The sequence below is a fragment of the Agelaius tricolor genome, unplaced genomic scaffold, assembly GCF_023055355.1.
Source record: "Agelaius tricolor isolate 1412-34295 unplaced genomic scaffold, bAgeTri1.0.p SCAF_39, whole genome shotgun sequence".
Lineage (NCBI taxonomy): Eukaryota > Metazoa > Chordata > Aves > Passeriformes > Icteridae > Agelaius > Agelaius tricolor.
The window spans coordinates 1,653,075-1,667,500 of record NW_027269299.1 but is presented as its reverse complement, the minus strand read 5'-3'; positions in this window follow the sequence as shown (position 1 = coordinate 1,667,500).

Here is a 14,426-nt window from a genome sequence, read left to right as displayed (position 1 = left end):
CCTGCGTCGGCTCTGCCCCCCTCCGCTGCGGCCTCCCCCACCCCCGCGCTGGTGTCCCCCACCATCCCTCCCGCCACCGTGCCCGCCGCCCCCACTCCCCTCGTCCCGGCTCCGACTGGCCTGGCTAGCTCAGTTGGTAGAGCAAGGGGACCTCACACAAGTGCAGTGCCACCAACCCACCCCGTAACTGCAGCACCCCGGACCGGTCCCACTGCCTGCCTCCCCTCATTCCCCCCATGCCCGCACCCCCACCCCGCCCAGCCCCCCTGTCCCCATCACGTGTCCCCCCAGCCCCCCGCCCACCCTCAATGCCACCCGAACGGAATCCCAGACACTCCCAAAAGTGCTACCCCCGCCACCCGGTCCTGTGCGTGCTGTGCTGCCATCCCAGCTCCACTGGCGCCTCCCCCCATCCAGGTCATGCCATGTCTCCCCCCCCAGCCACTGAAACCTTTGAAAAATGCTTCTAAATGAAAAAAGCGTAAGTCACGGATAGCAACCCCCCCTCAGTCCTCCTCAGAGGACCAGAGCTCTTGCAGTGAATCTGATTCTGATACGACCCACACGGATCCATGGGCTCTTTCTAAAATAGAAGCGACAAAATTTGGGGACTGGGAGCTGGCACAGAAAATTAATGGTTTCCCAGTAGAATATAAGCAAGGACGGAATGGTGGCGAGTCCACTATAAAGACATGGAAGGCTAATTCGAATAAGGAACTAGTGCAATTAAGAAATATAGCCAAAGAACATGGGCGAAGCTCACATATTTTTAGAAATTTCTTAGAAGCCATGTTCTCAGCACATGTCTTACTTCCCCACGATATAAAAAATATTTCACACTGCCTCCTGTCCCCAGCAGAATATTTGTTATGGGACAAGCATTGGAAAAGACATTTAAAAACATTATCAGATTCATATTCTGCGGATGCTAATAAGACGAATTTTATGGTAGCCCAACTAGCTGGTGAAGGTGACTTACACAAACCATCAGACCAATTGGAAACCTTGAATAAAGAGGCACTGCAGGACATCGCTCTCGCAGCAAAAACCTCTTTACTCCTCGTGCATGATGAGTCAATGCCAACAATGCATTTTTCTACTATTGAACAAGGGACAGAGGAAAGTTTTATCAAATTTGTGGACAGACTTAGAGATGCTCTGGAGAAACAGATAGAGAGCACAGAGGCAAAGAAGGAACTCTTATGTAAACTTGCCTTGTGTAACTCTAATGAAAAATGCAAAGCCATTTTGAGGTCTCTACCCATGGATACAGACCCCACCATAGAGCAAATGCTAGAATGCTGTACACGTCACATGTCCACTGAAAATACAGTGGCCCAAGCAGTTGCTAAGGGTATTGCTGAAGGAGTTTCTGGGGCATATGCAGTAATAGCTTCTAAAGACCAAGCTAAATGCTATCACTGTGGGGATCTTGAACATTATATAAAGGACTGCCCAGAGAGATCACACCCCCGATACCACCGCAACAATTACCAAAGACCCCAGAATCAGCAGCGCTACCAGCAGCATTCGGGAAACTCCTTGTGCCTCCCAGTCGATCCCCGGGCGCTGACAACAAATCAAAGGCCACCCAGACCCAACCCCGCACCAACCCAGGACGTTCCAGACCACAAGAAGAGGATCCAACCCACGGGGCAACCCAGATGGGAACCCGCCGTCAACTGGTAACTGCTTTGTCCATTGACTTTAATAATGAGAATGTTCACCGTGTTCCCACAGGTAAATATGGGCCAAAAGGTGGTCCTTTGCACATTTTAATTGTAGGTGACTCTCTTAATAGCCCAAAGGAGATCTTCGTTGTTCCAGAAGTGCTGACAGTGCAGCCAGGACAAGAGATTCTCGTCCAGGTATACTGCATAGACTCACCATTTTTTCTTTCAAAGGGAACTCCAATAGCACAAGCCTTTTTACTCCCAAAGGATCACAGGGAACAGATTCCTCTCAACCCTACAGCTATGTGGGCACAAGTCATGGGACCCTCCAAGCCTACCATTGAGTGCGGCCTCACCTGCAAAGGCGAGAAGACCCACCTACCAGGGATGCTGGACACCGGTGCTGATGTGACCATCATCGCCTGCTCAGAATGGCCAGCACACTGGGATCTACAACCTGTTGCAGGCATGATTTCAGGGATTGGTGGAGCTACAGTGTCCATAAGAAGCAAGAACAACATCCTCGTGGAAGGGCCTGAAGGCAAGCTGGCAACCATTCGTCCATTCGTGGTAAGGGCCCCCATCACCCTTTGGGGCAGAGACGTTCTATCCCAGTGGGGAGCTTCCCTACGTATTCCCACTCAGGATTTCTAATCGGGGCCACTGAGCTAAGCGCGCTGCCAGAAACACCTCGTCTCACCTGGAAAAGTCACAAGCCACTCTGGATTGAACAGTGGCCCCTCAATAAAGCCAAACTGCGCGCCCTAAACACCCTCATGGAAGAACAGCTCGCAAAAGGCCACATAGTGGAGTCCAACAGCCCTTGGAACTCTCCAGTCTTTGTTCTACCAAAGCCTGGGACAAACAGGTGGAGGCTCCTCCATGACCTTCGCAGAATCGAGGTCATCGAGGACATGGGCCCCCTCCAGCCTGGCCTGCCCTCCCCATCGATGCTGCCTAGAGACTGGACACTTGCTATCATAGACATTAAGGACTGTTTCTTCAGCATTCCTCTGCACCCTGAGGATGCTCCACGCTTTGCCTTTTCCGTTTCCTCTCTTAACAAGGAGGCCCCACTCAAAAGATATCATTGGCGTTATCTTCCTCAAGGACTAAAAATCTCGCCCACTATTTGCCAGTGGTACGTGGCTCACATCCTGTCTCCCGTTCGGAAATCATTCCCCGATGCTATCATCCATCACTATATGGATGACATCCTGGTGTGTGCTTCAGACAAAGCTTACTTGGACAAAACAGTTAAAAAGACTATTGAAACCATAGAAAAGGCAGGAATGGAGATTCATGAGGACAAAATCCAGTACACCAAGCCATGGACTTACCTTGGAGTCCAGATCCGGGAAAGGACCATCGTACCTCAGCAGCTCACCATAAATGATGACCCAAAAACCCTCAGGGACTTACACAGCCTTTGCGGATCCATCAACTGGGTACGTCCACTGCTAGGAATTACAACAGAGGACCTTGCTCCCTTGTTCAACCTTCTTTGTGGACCTAAGGACCTGGACTCTCCCTGCACTCTCACAGAAGAAGCCAGAAGTGCCATCACCAAAGTCCAGGAAGCCCTGTCTTCACGCAGAGCCCATCGCTTTGAGCCCAGCCTGCCTTTCTGTCGAGATACGGCGGAGAAATTGCAACACACCATATGCGTGGATGACAAATCTCCAAGTTTATTGAAAGCTCACACATATTTATATTGGTGTTAATGAAGCTTATACATATTGCAAAAGCTGAGCTCATTATTGGTTAAAACACACTTGGATCAACTACACTTACTTTTATCTTCTAATAATTATTTTGCTTCTATGTTTGCATTTTTCTAGCTTCTCTACTTAAGATATCTACATTTTCTGGCAAGCAATTTTCTCTCCTGTCTTCCCGTTTCAGCGAAGGTTACTATGACCTTTGTCAGTGATTGGACATTGGTTTCACAATCTTCAGCTTGTTTCCCCTATCTTTATCCATCGGTATCACATCGAAATGTCTTTTCTCAGCTAACCAATTATCCAAAAAGCTCTCTACACCTTTCCAGTTCATCATCCTGGGAAAAGCACCTCGATTCCATGGACTTATTTTCCAATGGGACTCCCAGCTTCGAGACCCTTTGCTGATACTGGAATGGGTCTTTACAAATAGCCAGCCCACAAAGACACTTACCACCTACCAGGAGGTCATAGCACATTTAATAAAAAAGGCAAGGACTCGCCTTCAATCTCTTTCAGGTTGTGAGTTTGAATGCATATACTTACCAATAACTCTTACAGACTTTGAGGATTTGATCCAGACCAATGAAAGCCTCCAGTTTGCCCTGGATAGCTACACGGGCCAAACTTCAGTTAAGATCCCAAAACACAAACTTTTTAACCCTGATGTAACCTTCCATTTGATTCCAAAACAAATCCAAAGTAGAAAACCTCTCAAGGCTCTAACCCTCTTTACAGATGCCTCAGGGTCTTCCCACAAGTCGGTGGTTACATGGAGAGACCCCCAAACCCAAGATTGGCACTCTGACATACAAATAGTGGAGGGATCTCCACAGATCGCAGAATTAGCAGCTGTTGTCTGAGCCTTTGAAAAGTTTAAAAACGAGCCTTTCAATCTGGTTACAGATTCAGCTTATGTCGCTGGGATAGCGATGAGAGCAGAACATGCTCTTCTCAAAGAGGTCTCTAATCCAAAGTTGCACCAACTGCTCTCTAAACTAATATACCTAATCTCCCACAGAAAGCAACCTTACCATATAATGCATGTGAGGTCACATACAGACCTCCCAGGTTTTGTTGCAGAAGGCAACAGGAAAGCAGATGCATTAGCAATGGCAGCAGAAACTGCTAATGTTCCTAACATCTTTGCCCAGGCAAAGTTGTCACACGCATTTTTTCATCAAAATATACCTGCCCTTACGAGAATGTTTAAGCTCTCAAAGGATCAGGCAAAGGCTATCGTGGCTACGTGTCCGAACTGTCAGAACTATCAGATACCATCCATGGGGATGGGAGTCAATCCCCGCGGTCTGAATAGCTGCCAGCTGTGGCAGACAGATGTAACTCACTTCACACCTTTTGGAAGGTCAAAATACGTGCATGTGTCGGTCAACACATTTTCAGGAGCAGTATTTGCATCATCACACGCAGGAGAAAATACCATGCACACAATAAAACACTTTCTCCTCGCTTTTGCCACCCTGGGTGTACCAAAAGAGATTAAAACAGTTAATGGACCAGCCTACACTTCCCGCAAGTTAAAGGAGTTCTTCAATGAATGGGGAATAGCACACAAGACCGGCATACCTGTAAACCCCACAGGACAATCCATTGTGGAAAGGACACATCAAACCCTCAAAAGAGTCCTCGATCAACAGAACAGAGACACGAGAATCACATCTCCAGTGGAAAGACTTTGCAAGGCTCTCTACGTCATCAACTTCCTGAACTGTACAGCATCAGAGCCTGACCCACCAATACTTCGCCACTTTGCAAATACCACCCAAGCAAAGCTCACTGAGAAACCACCTGTGCTCGTGAAGGACCCTGAAACACACCAAATTTCTGGGCCTCACCAGTTGATTACCTGGGGTAGAGGATATGCGTGCGTGCTACTACCATCTGGTCCGAGGTGGTACCCAGGAAAAAACATAAAGCCATACCTAGGCACTGAGAACAGTACTCCTGCAAACGGGGACAAGAACACTCCTGAGGCAAACACAAGACCACCTCAAAACCAAACCAGCTCTGCCTGGAGACGAAGACGTCGCCGAATACCCACAAACACAAGAACAGACCGCCCCATTACAAGACAGCAGACAAAACTGAAAAGCTAAACAACAGTCTGCTGCATCAGACCATAGATAGCCTTAACACAAAAGTGTTCTCTGAACTATATGTTGTTACACTGTTGTTTTTTTTTGTATTTAAAGAAAGAAAAAAGAAAAAAAAACACTGTTATTCCCTCTCCCTAACCTTTTAAAACCCCTTAACCCTCTACCCACTCCTCCTCCCATAGTGTAGCTTAGAAATTAAAAGAAAAAGGGGGGGAGGAGGGGAACAAGAAAAGAACAAGGCAGAAAACCCTCTCATCATAAAGATAACAAATTCTGCTTATATTCCCTATCAGAAGCCCTATTCCTGCCCAAAGATGAAAAATATCTCCGTTGCTTCTGTCCTCATTGCTGCTTGGATGTTCTTCACCGTACCGCGTGCCTTCGGCTGGATTAGCCCACAGCCCAGCCATAATGTTTGGGTAACCTTAGCAAAAACATTAAAACAGGACAACATGTGCTTGTCCATGAGAAGCATTGATAATCCACTTTCCACATGTCTAGTAGGATTCCCTTTGTAGCAGATGACTGGCCTGTCTATAACTCAGAGCTTCTCCGCACCACAGGTAAGAGACCCAATGTGGTTGATACTTGGGATGAGTGGACAAAAATTCTGCCAAATGCTCGAGAGGAATCCCAAGAATTAGATCTGTTGGGGTCCTCCAAGGCCACATACTGCGTCAAATTTTACTTTAGACGTCCAAAAAACAATTGGGCAGAAATTGACCAGAACAAAAACACATATCAAAAAGAGATATCACCAATTAACAAAGCCTATAACTCTCACGATTGGTGCAATTACACGGCTCGCGTGATTTCTGTGTCCTCTCTCCATCCCAAAGTATTACCCAAGGGAATGTTTCTCATCTGTGGTGACAGAGTATGGGCTGGGATCCCCTCCCGACTCCAGGGAGGTCCCTGTACCCTTGGAAAACTTTCTACCCTTACTCCAAACATCACCCTGTTACATAATTGGAAAAAAGAAAGCAAATCAAAACGACAAAAAAGGTCCTACACTGAATTTGATGAAAATTGTGACCCTAAATTATACGATTGGAACAAACCAAAAAAGATTGCTGCCTCCCTGTTTTTACCCTGGGTAGCTGCAGCTAAAGCCCTCGGTGAAATCAATCACCTTGGGTGCTGGCTCAGTAAACAAGCTAACGCTACATCTGCAGCCTTGACTGATCTCTTAAAGGAAGAAGAAACCACAAGACAGGCTTCGCTCCAAAATCAAGCAGCAATCGACTTCCTGCTGCTTGCCCATGGACACGGCTGTGAAGACTTCCAAGGGATGTGCGGCTTCAACCTATCTTCACGCTCGGAATCCATCCATGTGAACATCCAGAAACTGAAAGATCTCGTGAAGGACTTGAAAGTAGAAAGAATCCCAGACTGGGTCAATGAACTTTTCGGGCAATGGGGATTAACAGGATCGGCTGCATCCTTGATTAAGGGAATGTTGTTGATTCTCCTTGTAGTTGTTATTGTGTTAGCTATGTTCTCGTGCCTTGTTCACTGTTTCAAAAGAACTATAGCGAACGCCTTTTTTGTAAAAACAGAAAGTGGAGTTGTAGTAAACCCCATAGATTTAGGAAAAGCTCCATGGAGGATATGAACAATAGGAATGCTGAAACAGCAAAAGAAAATTCCTGTTTTCCTGCCCTCCACCCCTTAACCTACCTCTGTAACCCTATAAGGCAATGTCATGTTAACCCCTTACCATTGGTCAAGCTTGGATCCTTTCCAACCCTATAAAAGAAGCATACTGTACCCCATTAGGGGAGAAAGAAGAAGAGCAGAGACCCTTCACGGACCTCCCCAAATAAAGCCATCTGTGTGGAACTGCCTGCGCCTTCTCCTTCTCCTCTCTCTCCGTCTGCTGCAGCCTCCAGCCCAGGGCACCACTACCTAGCAAGCAGAGCTGAAATCCTGAGAGCTTGCAATCACTGTAGAGCTGATAATCACCATGCTTGCTAGATGGTAGCCCTGAGGCCTTGGCATGAGCGAGCTAGCTTCGGGCACCCGGTCCTTACCCAGGGACTGAGCTCCTGAGCCCTAGTGCTCTGCTTTATGATAAGGCCAAATAAGAGGCTTTATTACACTTGGGTCCTGGGGCCCTCGGGGGCTGTAAAAATTCTGCCATCACCTTTGTCCTTGCTTTCTCCTTTTCAGCATCCCTTTTTACATACACTTGCTGTATCTTTCTAAGCAGTTCATCCAGGGACATATTCCACCCTTCCTCTAGTCCTCCCTGATAGTGCCGGTGGGTGCTCATTTTCTGCAGCTCAAAGCCATTCGTCTTTCCAGTGAACCAAACAAAATCCTTCAAAGAAAATCCTAATCTTCCACCAACAATCTGCATTTCCTGGATTTTCTTTCCTCCTTGTTCTCCCTCTCTTTATTACACACCTTATACCACAGCCAGTCCCTGTCCTGCCAAAGTGTCCAAACGTGGCCCCCAGGTCGTGATTCTCCCGCAGGGAACAAGAAGGCAGAGCTGTACTTTATTGGCCACTAAGTTATCTCTACCAGGGGAGGACTGACCTTTTTGGAATCTACTCATTTGTTCAGTTTCCTTTTGTAACACTGACTGGACTTTCATTCCATGAGGGCTTTTATTCCTTTAGAATTATGGTATTATCATCCCTTCACAGAAAAACATTTCCAAACCAATGGATGGCCATTGTTTTTGCTTCTGTGTTATGTTTTCTAAAGTGACTCTCAGTGGTTGACATTAAGGCAGATGAGTTACTGCTTTGAGTTGGAAGTAACCTTGAAAACCTTTCACGTTGTTATGAATGAATGAGGAGATAGTTGGCTCTCACAATTAAGAGATGAATATTATGTGTACGGTAAGAGAATTTTTATAGCTGTACAGTTATGTTGTTTTTGCATGTTCTCTCCATAGTACTCTTTCCCTTCCCCCCTTATTGCTGTCACTAGTGGCGCATTTAGAGGAGGGAGAGCTTGTTACCAGGAGGCAGAGCATGGCAACACCTGACCTCCAGTCAAGGTGTAAGAAAGTGACTTCCACCATTGGATAGCAGGGAAAGAGTTGACTGACAAAACTTTGAGAGGGGCTAAGGGTATAAAAGGCAGAGCATCCATTTTGTAGATGAGCACGTGGCTTTTGATGGAGACTCACAGTCTTGTAATTTTTCCTTAATCGCTCTTTGTTGTATTTTTGTTAAGGTTGAATAAACCTTTGAAATTTTAAAAGTGAGCCTTGTTTCTCACAATGTTCTTAGGGCATCTCAATTAATTTGGGAAGTGTGCAGTTTTTTTTAACTACTTGAGCGAGTTGAGCAATGAGAGGTAAAGCTTTCCTGAAGCGAGGATTCTTTAATGCCAGATTCTTCTGTGTTTTCAAGGTAAAGATGTTTTTGTCCTGCGGCAAATGACTTCAATGAGAAAATAATTCCAGCACGGAGTAAGAGCTTTGGACAGAGACCAAGTGTTGCCAGCAGTTGCTCCAGGTGCTCTGGCCATCAGCCCCCAATGCAGGTGGGCTGTGGCTCCCTGTGGGACAGAAGCCCCCCGGGGGCACAGGTCTCTGGGGCAGGAGACGGGCACCAGCGCTGCCAGGGCTCAGGGGCTGGCAGCTCTGCTTGGGCGGGGACTCTGCCACAGCTGCTGCTGTCAGCGCTGCCCGGGCCCCAGGGCTCAGAGCAGCATTCGTGCCCGGGCCCACACGTTCCTTGTGCGTGTCACACCCGCGGGTTTAGGATGGCCACGGGCCGGGATGAGTCCCAAGGAGGCTGTGCCAGCTTCCCTGGAAGGCCCCGGGCCCTTCTCAGCACGGCTGCGTCGGCAGCCCTGGGGGCTCCTTCTGCTGCCCTGAGCCCGCAGAGCAGGGCAGCGTTTGCTGATGCTCTGAGCCCTTCCTAAAGATCCTGTGGGACTGCCTTAGACACCTGGGGCCAGGCATTCCTTCCAGCCTGGGCCACTTTGGCTGGGCTGGGGGCGGCCCCAGGGCAGGCGGCAGTGTGTGCAAGGGCCCTGGCTGGCACGCTGCAGCACAGTCACCGTGCCATGGAACGGAACCCGGTGTCCAAGGCCCCTTTGTGACATGTGGGAAATAGAAGCTTGCCCGGGAACTGGGAACACGCAACGGGGCACAACGGGACAGAGCAGTGCCGTGAGGAGCCCCCGCACAGCGCACTCGTTCGTGTCCCACCCGGAGCTTTTCCGAGGCGTTGTTACTGCAGCTGACTGAGAGGCCAGACTGCGGGACTTGGTGACTCAGAACTTTTCCAAGGCATCTCCCATTCAGTGTCAGTGCCATCAAGTCCAGACTGTGGGATCTGGTCACCTAAATTGTTGATGAGGAGTCTCCTGTCATTGTGGCAGGAGCCCTAAAGACCAAAGTGCAGGACTTCCTGTCCTGCAGCCTTCCTGAGGCTTCCCTGTCGCAGGTGCCTTGAAGGCACAACTGCAATTGTTGCCTTGGCAATATCCTGAGGCATCTTTCTAGAAGGTGCCGTCAAGGCTGGGTGGTGGAATGGCGGACAGATTTCTCAGCCCTTTCAAAGTGTTCAGGGGGAAAAAAAAGAATGACCCGGAAGCCGCCCAAGCACAACAGCCTGAAGATCTGGAGCAGATCCAGACACTGCAGGATGGTGAGTAGCAGAGCTGGGCCACAGGGCTGATGGCTACAGCCAGCTTGGCCCCATCCCATCCCATCCCATCCCATCCCATCCCATCCCATCCCATCCCATCCCATCCCAACCCCTGGGGACATGCCCACGGACAGGATGGAACAGGGCCCGGGCAGACACCCCGCAGTGGCCGTGCTCCATCCCCTGGACCATCCCGGGGCTCTCCCTGCCTGGGGAGTGCAGGGCTGGTCTGTGTTCTCCAGCCTCTCCCGCAGCCCCTCAGCTCTGGCTGCGCTCGCTCTTTGCCAGGTGCAGCCCTGGACAAGACACAAGAGCAGGAACCCTGGCTGCTTCCACCAAACCCTGAAGGTACCTGCAGCCACCCCCAGCTGGGCTGGGCCTGCTGTCCCTGCTCAGCCAAGCACCACGCTTGGAGCACGCCATGCAACGTCCCTGCCTTCCCTGTCCTTTGTTCTGCTGCAGAGGTTCCGGAAATTCCTGCGCATTCGACGTAGGAAGACTGGCACCTCAGCAGCTGAGGGTACAGCCCGGCCTGACTCAGGGCTGACCGAGCTCCAGGCAGAGCCTGATGTCAGCCCAGATACGGCTGAGCACTCACAAGACTCTGAGGCTGCAATGGACAAGGACAGGGCAAAGGTGGACAAGGAAGTGACTGAGGATGTGGCCATCACAAACACTGACAATGAAGACAATGAGGACATCTCAAATACTGGCACCATGCCCACTCCCACTGTGATTCATGCTCCCACTATGGATTTTTTTGAGGACACTGCTGTTTCTCCTCAGCAGCAGGTAAGCAGCCCAAGGCCAGGCCTGGAGGCCTGCCAGGATTGTGTGTCCCCTCAAGCCATGGTCACTGAGGCCCCCTCAGCCTTTGAGTCCAGCACAGTGTGGCAGGAAGGGAAACACTTCTTGGGGGAAGCTGGGCAAGTTGCTGCCTTGGACAGCACTCAAAATCTCCCCCATGCCTCCTCCAGGTGCCAGCCATTGTAAGGAGCATCCACCAGAGGCTGGTGTCCCATGTCACTGTGGATGCCAGGCTGCAAAGTGACATTGTGAGGCTGGCTGAAGAACACCCTGCGGACGTGGTGCTGACCCTCCTGCGCTGTGCCCCAACGTGTGACAGGTACGGGGCCCATGTGCCTGCACAGCTCAGGGCTCACCAGCCTTTGGGGCCCATGGCCCTGCACAGCCTGTGCTCTGGGCTCTGCCAGACAGGCAGAGAGGTCCAGGACCCTGGGGCCCCTCTGTTTCCCGAGCCTGCTGCCAATGCTCCCTCCCTGCCCCTCAGGGCACCGGGGCTCTGTCACCTGGGCCCCCACAGCTGCACAGGGCATGGTACTGGGACTGAGATGCCCCTGACACAGAGCTCTGATCCCACAGAGCTGCTACAATGATATGGAGAACCATTGGCTCGTCACAAGTAACAGTGGAGAAAGTGCTGCCAACACTGGTCCAGGTAATGGAGGATTGGCCACTGCACAGCGCATGCACCTCTGATGGGGATGACACAAATGTTTCTGCCCTGGCTGTGAGTTTCTGGAACTGGCCTCTGCTTGCCCCTCGGTCACCTCCCCAGCAGCTCTCCATCCTCTCCATGCCTCAGGCGCTGGGCTGAACCCTGGGCTAGGGGCAGGCTCAGGGAGCACCAGGCCCGCTGCTCCTCCTGCATCTGCCCTTGGGCCCTGCCCCATGGACACCTCGGCACTGAGTCCTGTCTTGGGCTGCTTCTTTTGCAGGCAACTCTGGTGATCTGGGTGATGGTCCAGGTGCCTCAGTACCATGAGGCAACGATTCATTCTTTCTACCCTCTGTTTGTGGCTCTGCTCTTCCATGTTGCCATCACCACACAGCAGATGCCACCAGAGGAAGTCGATACCTTCTGGAGAGCATGCCAGCAGGAGCACCGCCTTCCCAGCAAGCTTAACAGGTCCCAGTCCTCCTGGCCTTCCCATGCCCTTGTGGCCAGTGCCAGTGCTCCCAGTGTGACCTGGGCTTTGCTCTGCACACAGGTTTACAATGCAGGCAATGAAGGCTCTGCTCTACCTACTGCACTGTGACAATGAGGTGATGTCTATGGAGCGCAAGTGTGGCTGGGACACGCTGCTGTGTGCTCACACCCAGCACTATGCCATGGGTCTGCTGGCCAGGTGAGACCCCCTTGTCCCCATTGCCCCCGGCATTTGTGCCCTGTGCCCCACTCAGTCCCTGTGGTCATGGGCCAGAGAGCCTCGTCACTGAGGGACAGCCAAGGAGACTGGAAAAGGCTGGGAGAGGAGGGTGCCCAGAAGGGGCCACCTCCCAGAGCACCCACATGCCCTCCAGGGATGCTGGGGAAAGACCAGACCTCTGTGAGTCAGTCCTGGGAGAGGTTTGCCCCCCCACCTCAGAGTCTTGGTGCCTTTTTTCCCCGCTAGGGAGATGCGTTATGCCTTGACCCCCCTGTGTTCCCATGTTGCATATCGCCTTCTCCTGCTGCTCAGCAGTGAAAAGCCAAGGTGGGATCTGCCCTTGCTGGCATTCCTTGTGGAGGTGAGCCTCAAGGCCAGCGCTGCCTGGCTGAGCTGCCTCCCAGCTCTCTGCCCTCTCACAGCCACAGCTGCCTGGGACGGTGCCCGTGCCCTGTGCTGCTGCTGCTGCTGCCTGGGCCCAGCCCTGTGCGCTTCTGAGCTCCTGCTGGCCGGCTCCCCTGTCACTGCCCTGTGCCTTGCAGGTCCTCGAGTGCCTGGACTTGAGGAAATGTGCTCTCACTGTCGTGAAGATCATGTCAAGTTGCCTGCAGAGCAAGTGCAGGGAGAGGCGTCGCCTGGCACTCAGAGGCCTCGTGGTGCTCAGCAAGGATCCCTCGATGGTGAGAAGGGGGCAGCGGCTGAAGCTGCGCTGGGGAAAGCAGCCCCTTGGGCTGGCAGGGCTTCAGGAGCTGAGGCAGCTGTCCCAGCTCTCCTGCCTCACCTGCCCCAGGGCTTTGGCTCAGGCCTTTGGCCTGTGGGCCCTGCAGTAGCACGGTGGCCTTGCAGTGCCAGGGTGGTGGTGGCAGTGCAGCCGTCCATGGCTTCCCAGCACAGCCTTGTGTTCCACACAGGCCAAACCTCTACGCAGCGTGTCTCGAAGCCTTCTGAAGCTTCTGGGTGATGCAGATGGAGAGGTGGTCAGCATGTCCCTCTCTCTGTTCAAGAAGATGCTCCAGAAAAAACATCTCCTGATATCTAGCACTTCTGCCCCAAAGCTGGCTGAGGCACTCCTGCCACTCTTTGACAATGTAAGGCTCTGTGTCCCCAGCCATAGGCACTTGCTGCTGACCAGAAATTTTGTGCTCTCTGGATTTTCAGCTGTTTGCCCAGGAGTACAGGATATTTGATGCTTAAGTATTTTCCTCCTCCTTTCCTCCAGGACAACAGCCAAGTGCAGGCGCTCTCCATCTACCTCTTCCGCAAGATGATGGAGTTGGTAGTGGATGAGGGAAAAAAGCCCTTGAAGACAATTGTGAACCAGAGCCTGCTCCCCCTCTTCTTGCACTGCCATGAGGAGAACCAACACGTGGCAGAGGTGAGGTTTTCTGGGATGCTGCTGGATCCCTGGCAGGGGGCTTGGCTGCCTCCTGCCCTGGCACCTCATGGACTGCAGCCTCCTCCAGGCCTTGGCACAGGGATGTGATTCCGGTGCCCTGGGCTGTGGGGCCATCTCTGGGTCTCTGCTGCTCTCCAGGCCTCTCGGGAAACGCTGCATTGTGCGGCCAGGTTCTTGGAGAAGACTGATCTCCAGAGGGTGCTGAAGACGGAGCAGCCGTTGAAAATTGATGAGTGCCTGGTAAGGAGGGCCTGCAAGCCCCAGCCTCAGCCTGGAGAAGGCCCCTGAGGGCGGCGCTCAGTGTGCGGGGCCGGGCAGCTGTGCCCCTGCCCGCTGCTGCAGCCAGAGGCCGCGCGGGCTCTTCTCCAGGCTCCCGTGGGCCCCAGCCGGGTGCCCATGGAGCCCCGGCCCGGCAGGGCTGCGGGCCGGCACCGCGGCTCCCCGGGCAGCAGCCGGCCCTCTGCCCCCTGCCCTCGGGAGCCCTTGGCCAGCGGCTGCTGGCCGCGCCTCAGGGCTGTGCGGCCAGGGGAGGCCGGGGCTGGGCGCAGGCAGCGCCCGGCCCAGGGGCTGAGCCCGCGCCAACCCTTCCCTCCTGCCACTCTCTGCAGCTGGCAGAGGACAGGAGCCAAGCGGCCCAGCACATGCAGTGGGCCCTGCGGTTCCTGGATAGCCCACAGGAGTCCGTACGGGAGGCGGCCGTCAGGATCATCGGTGAGCCCCGGGCCCGGG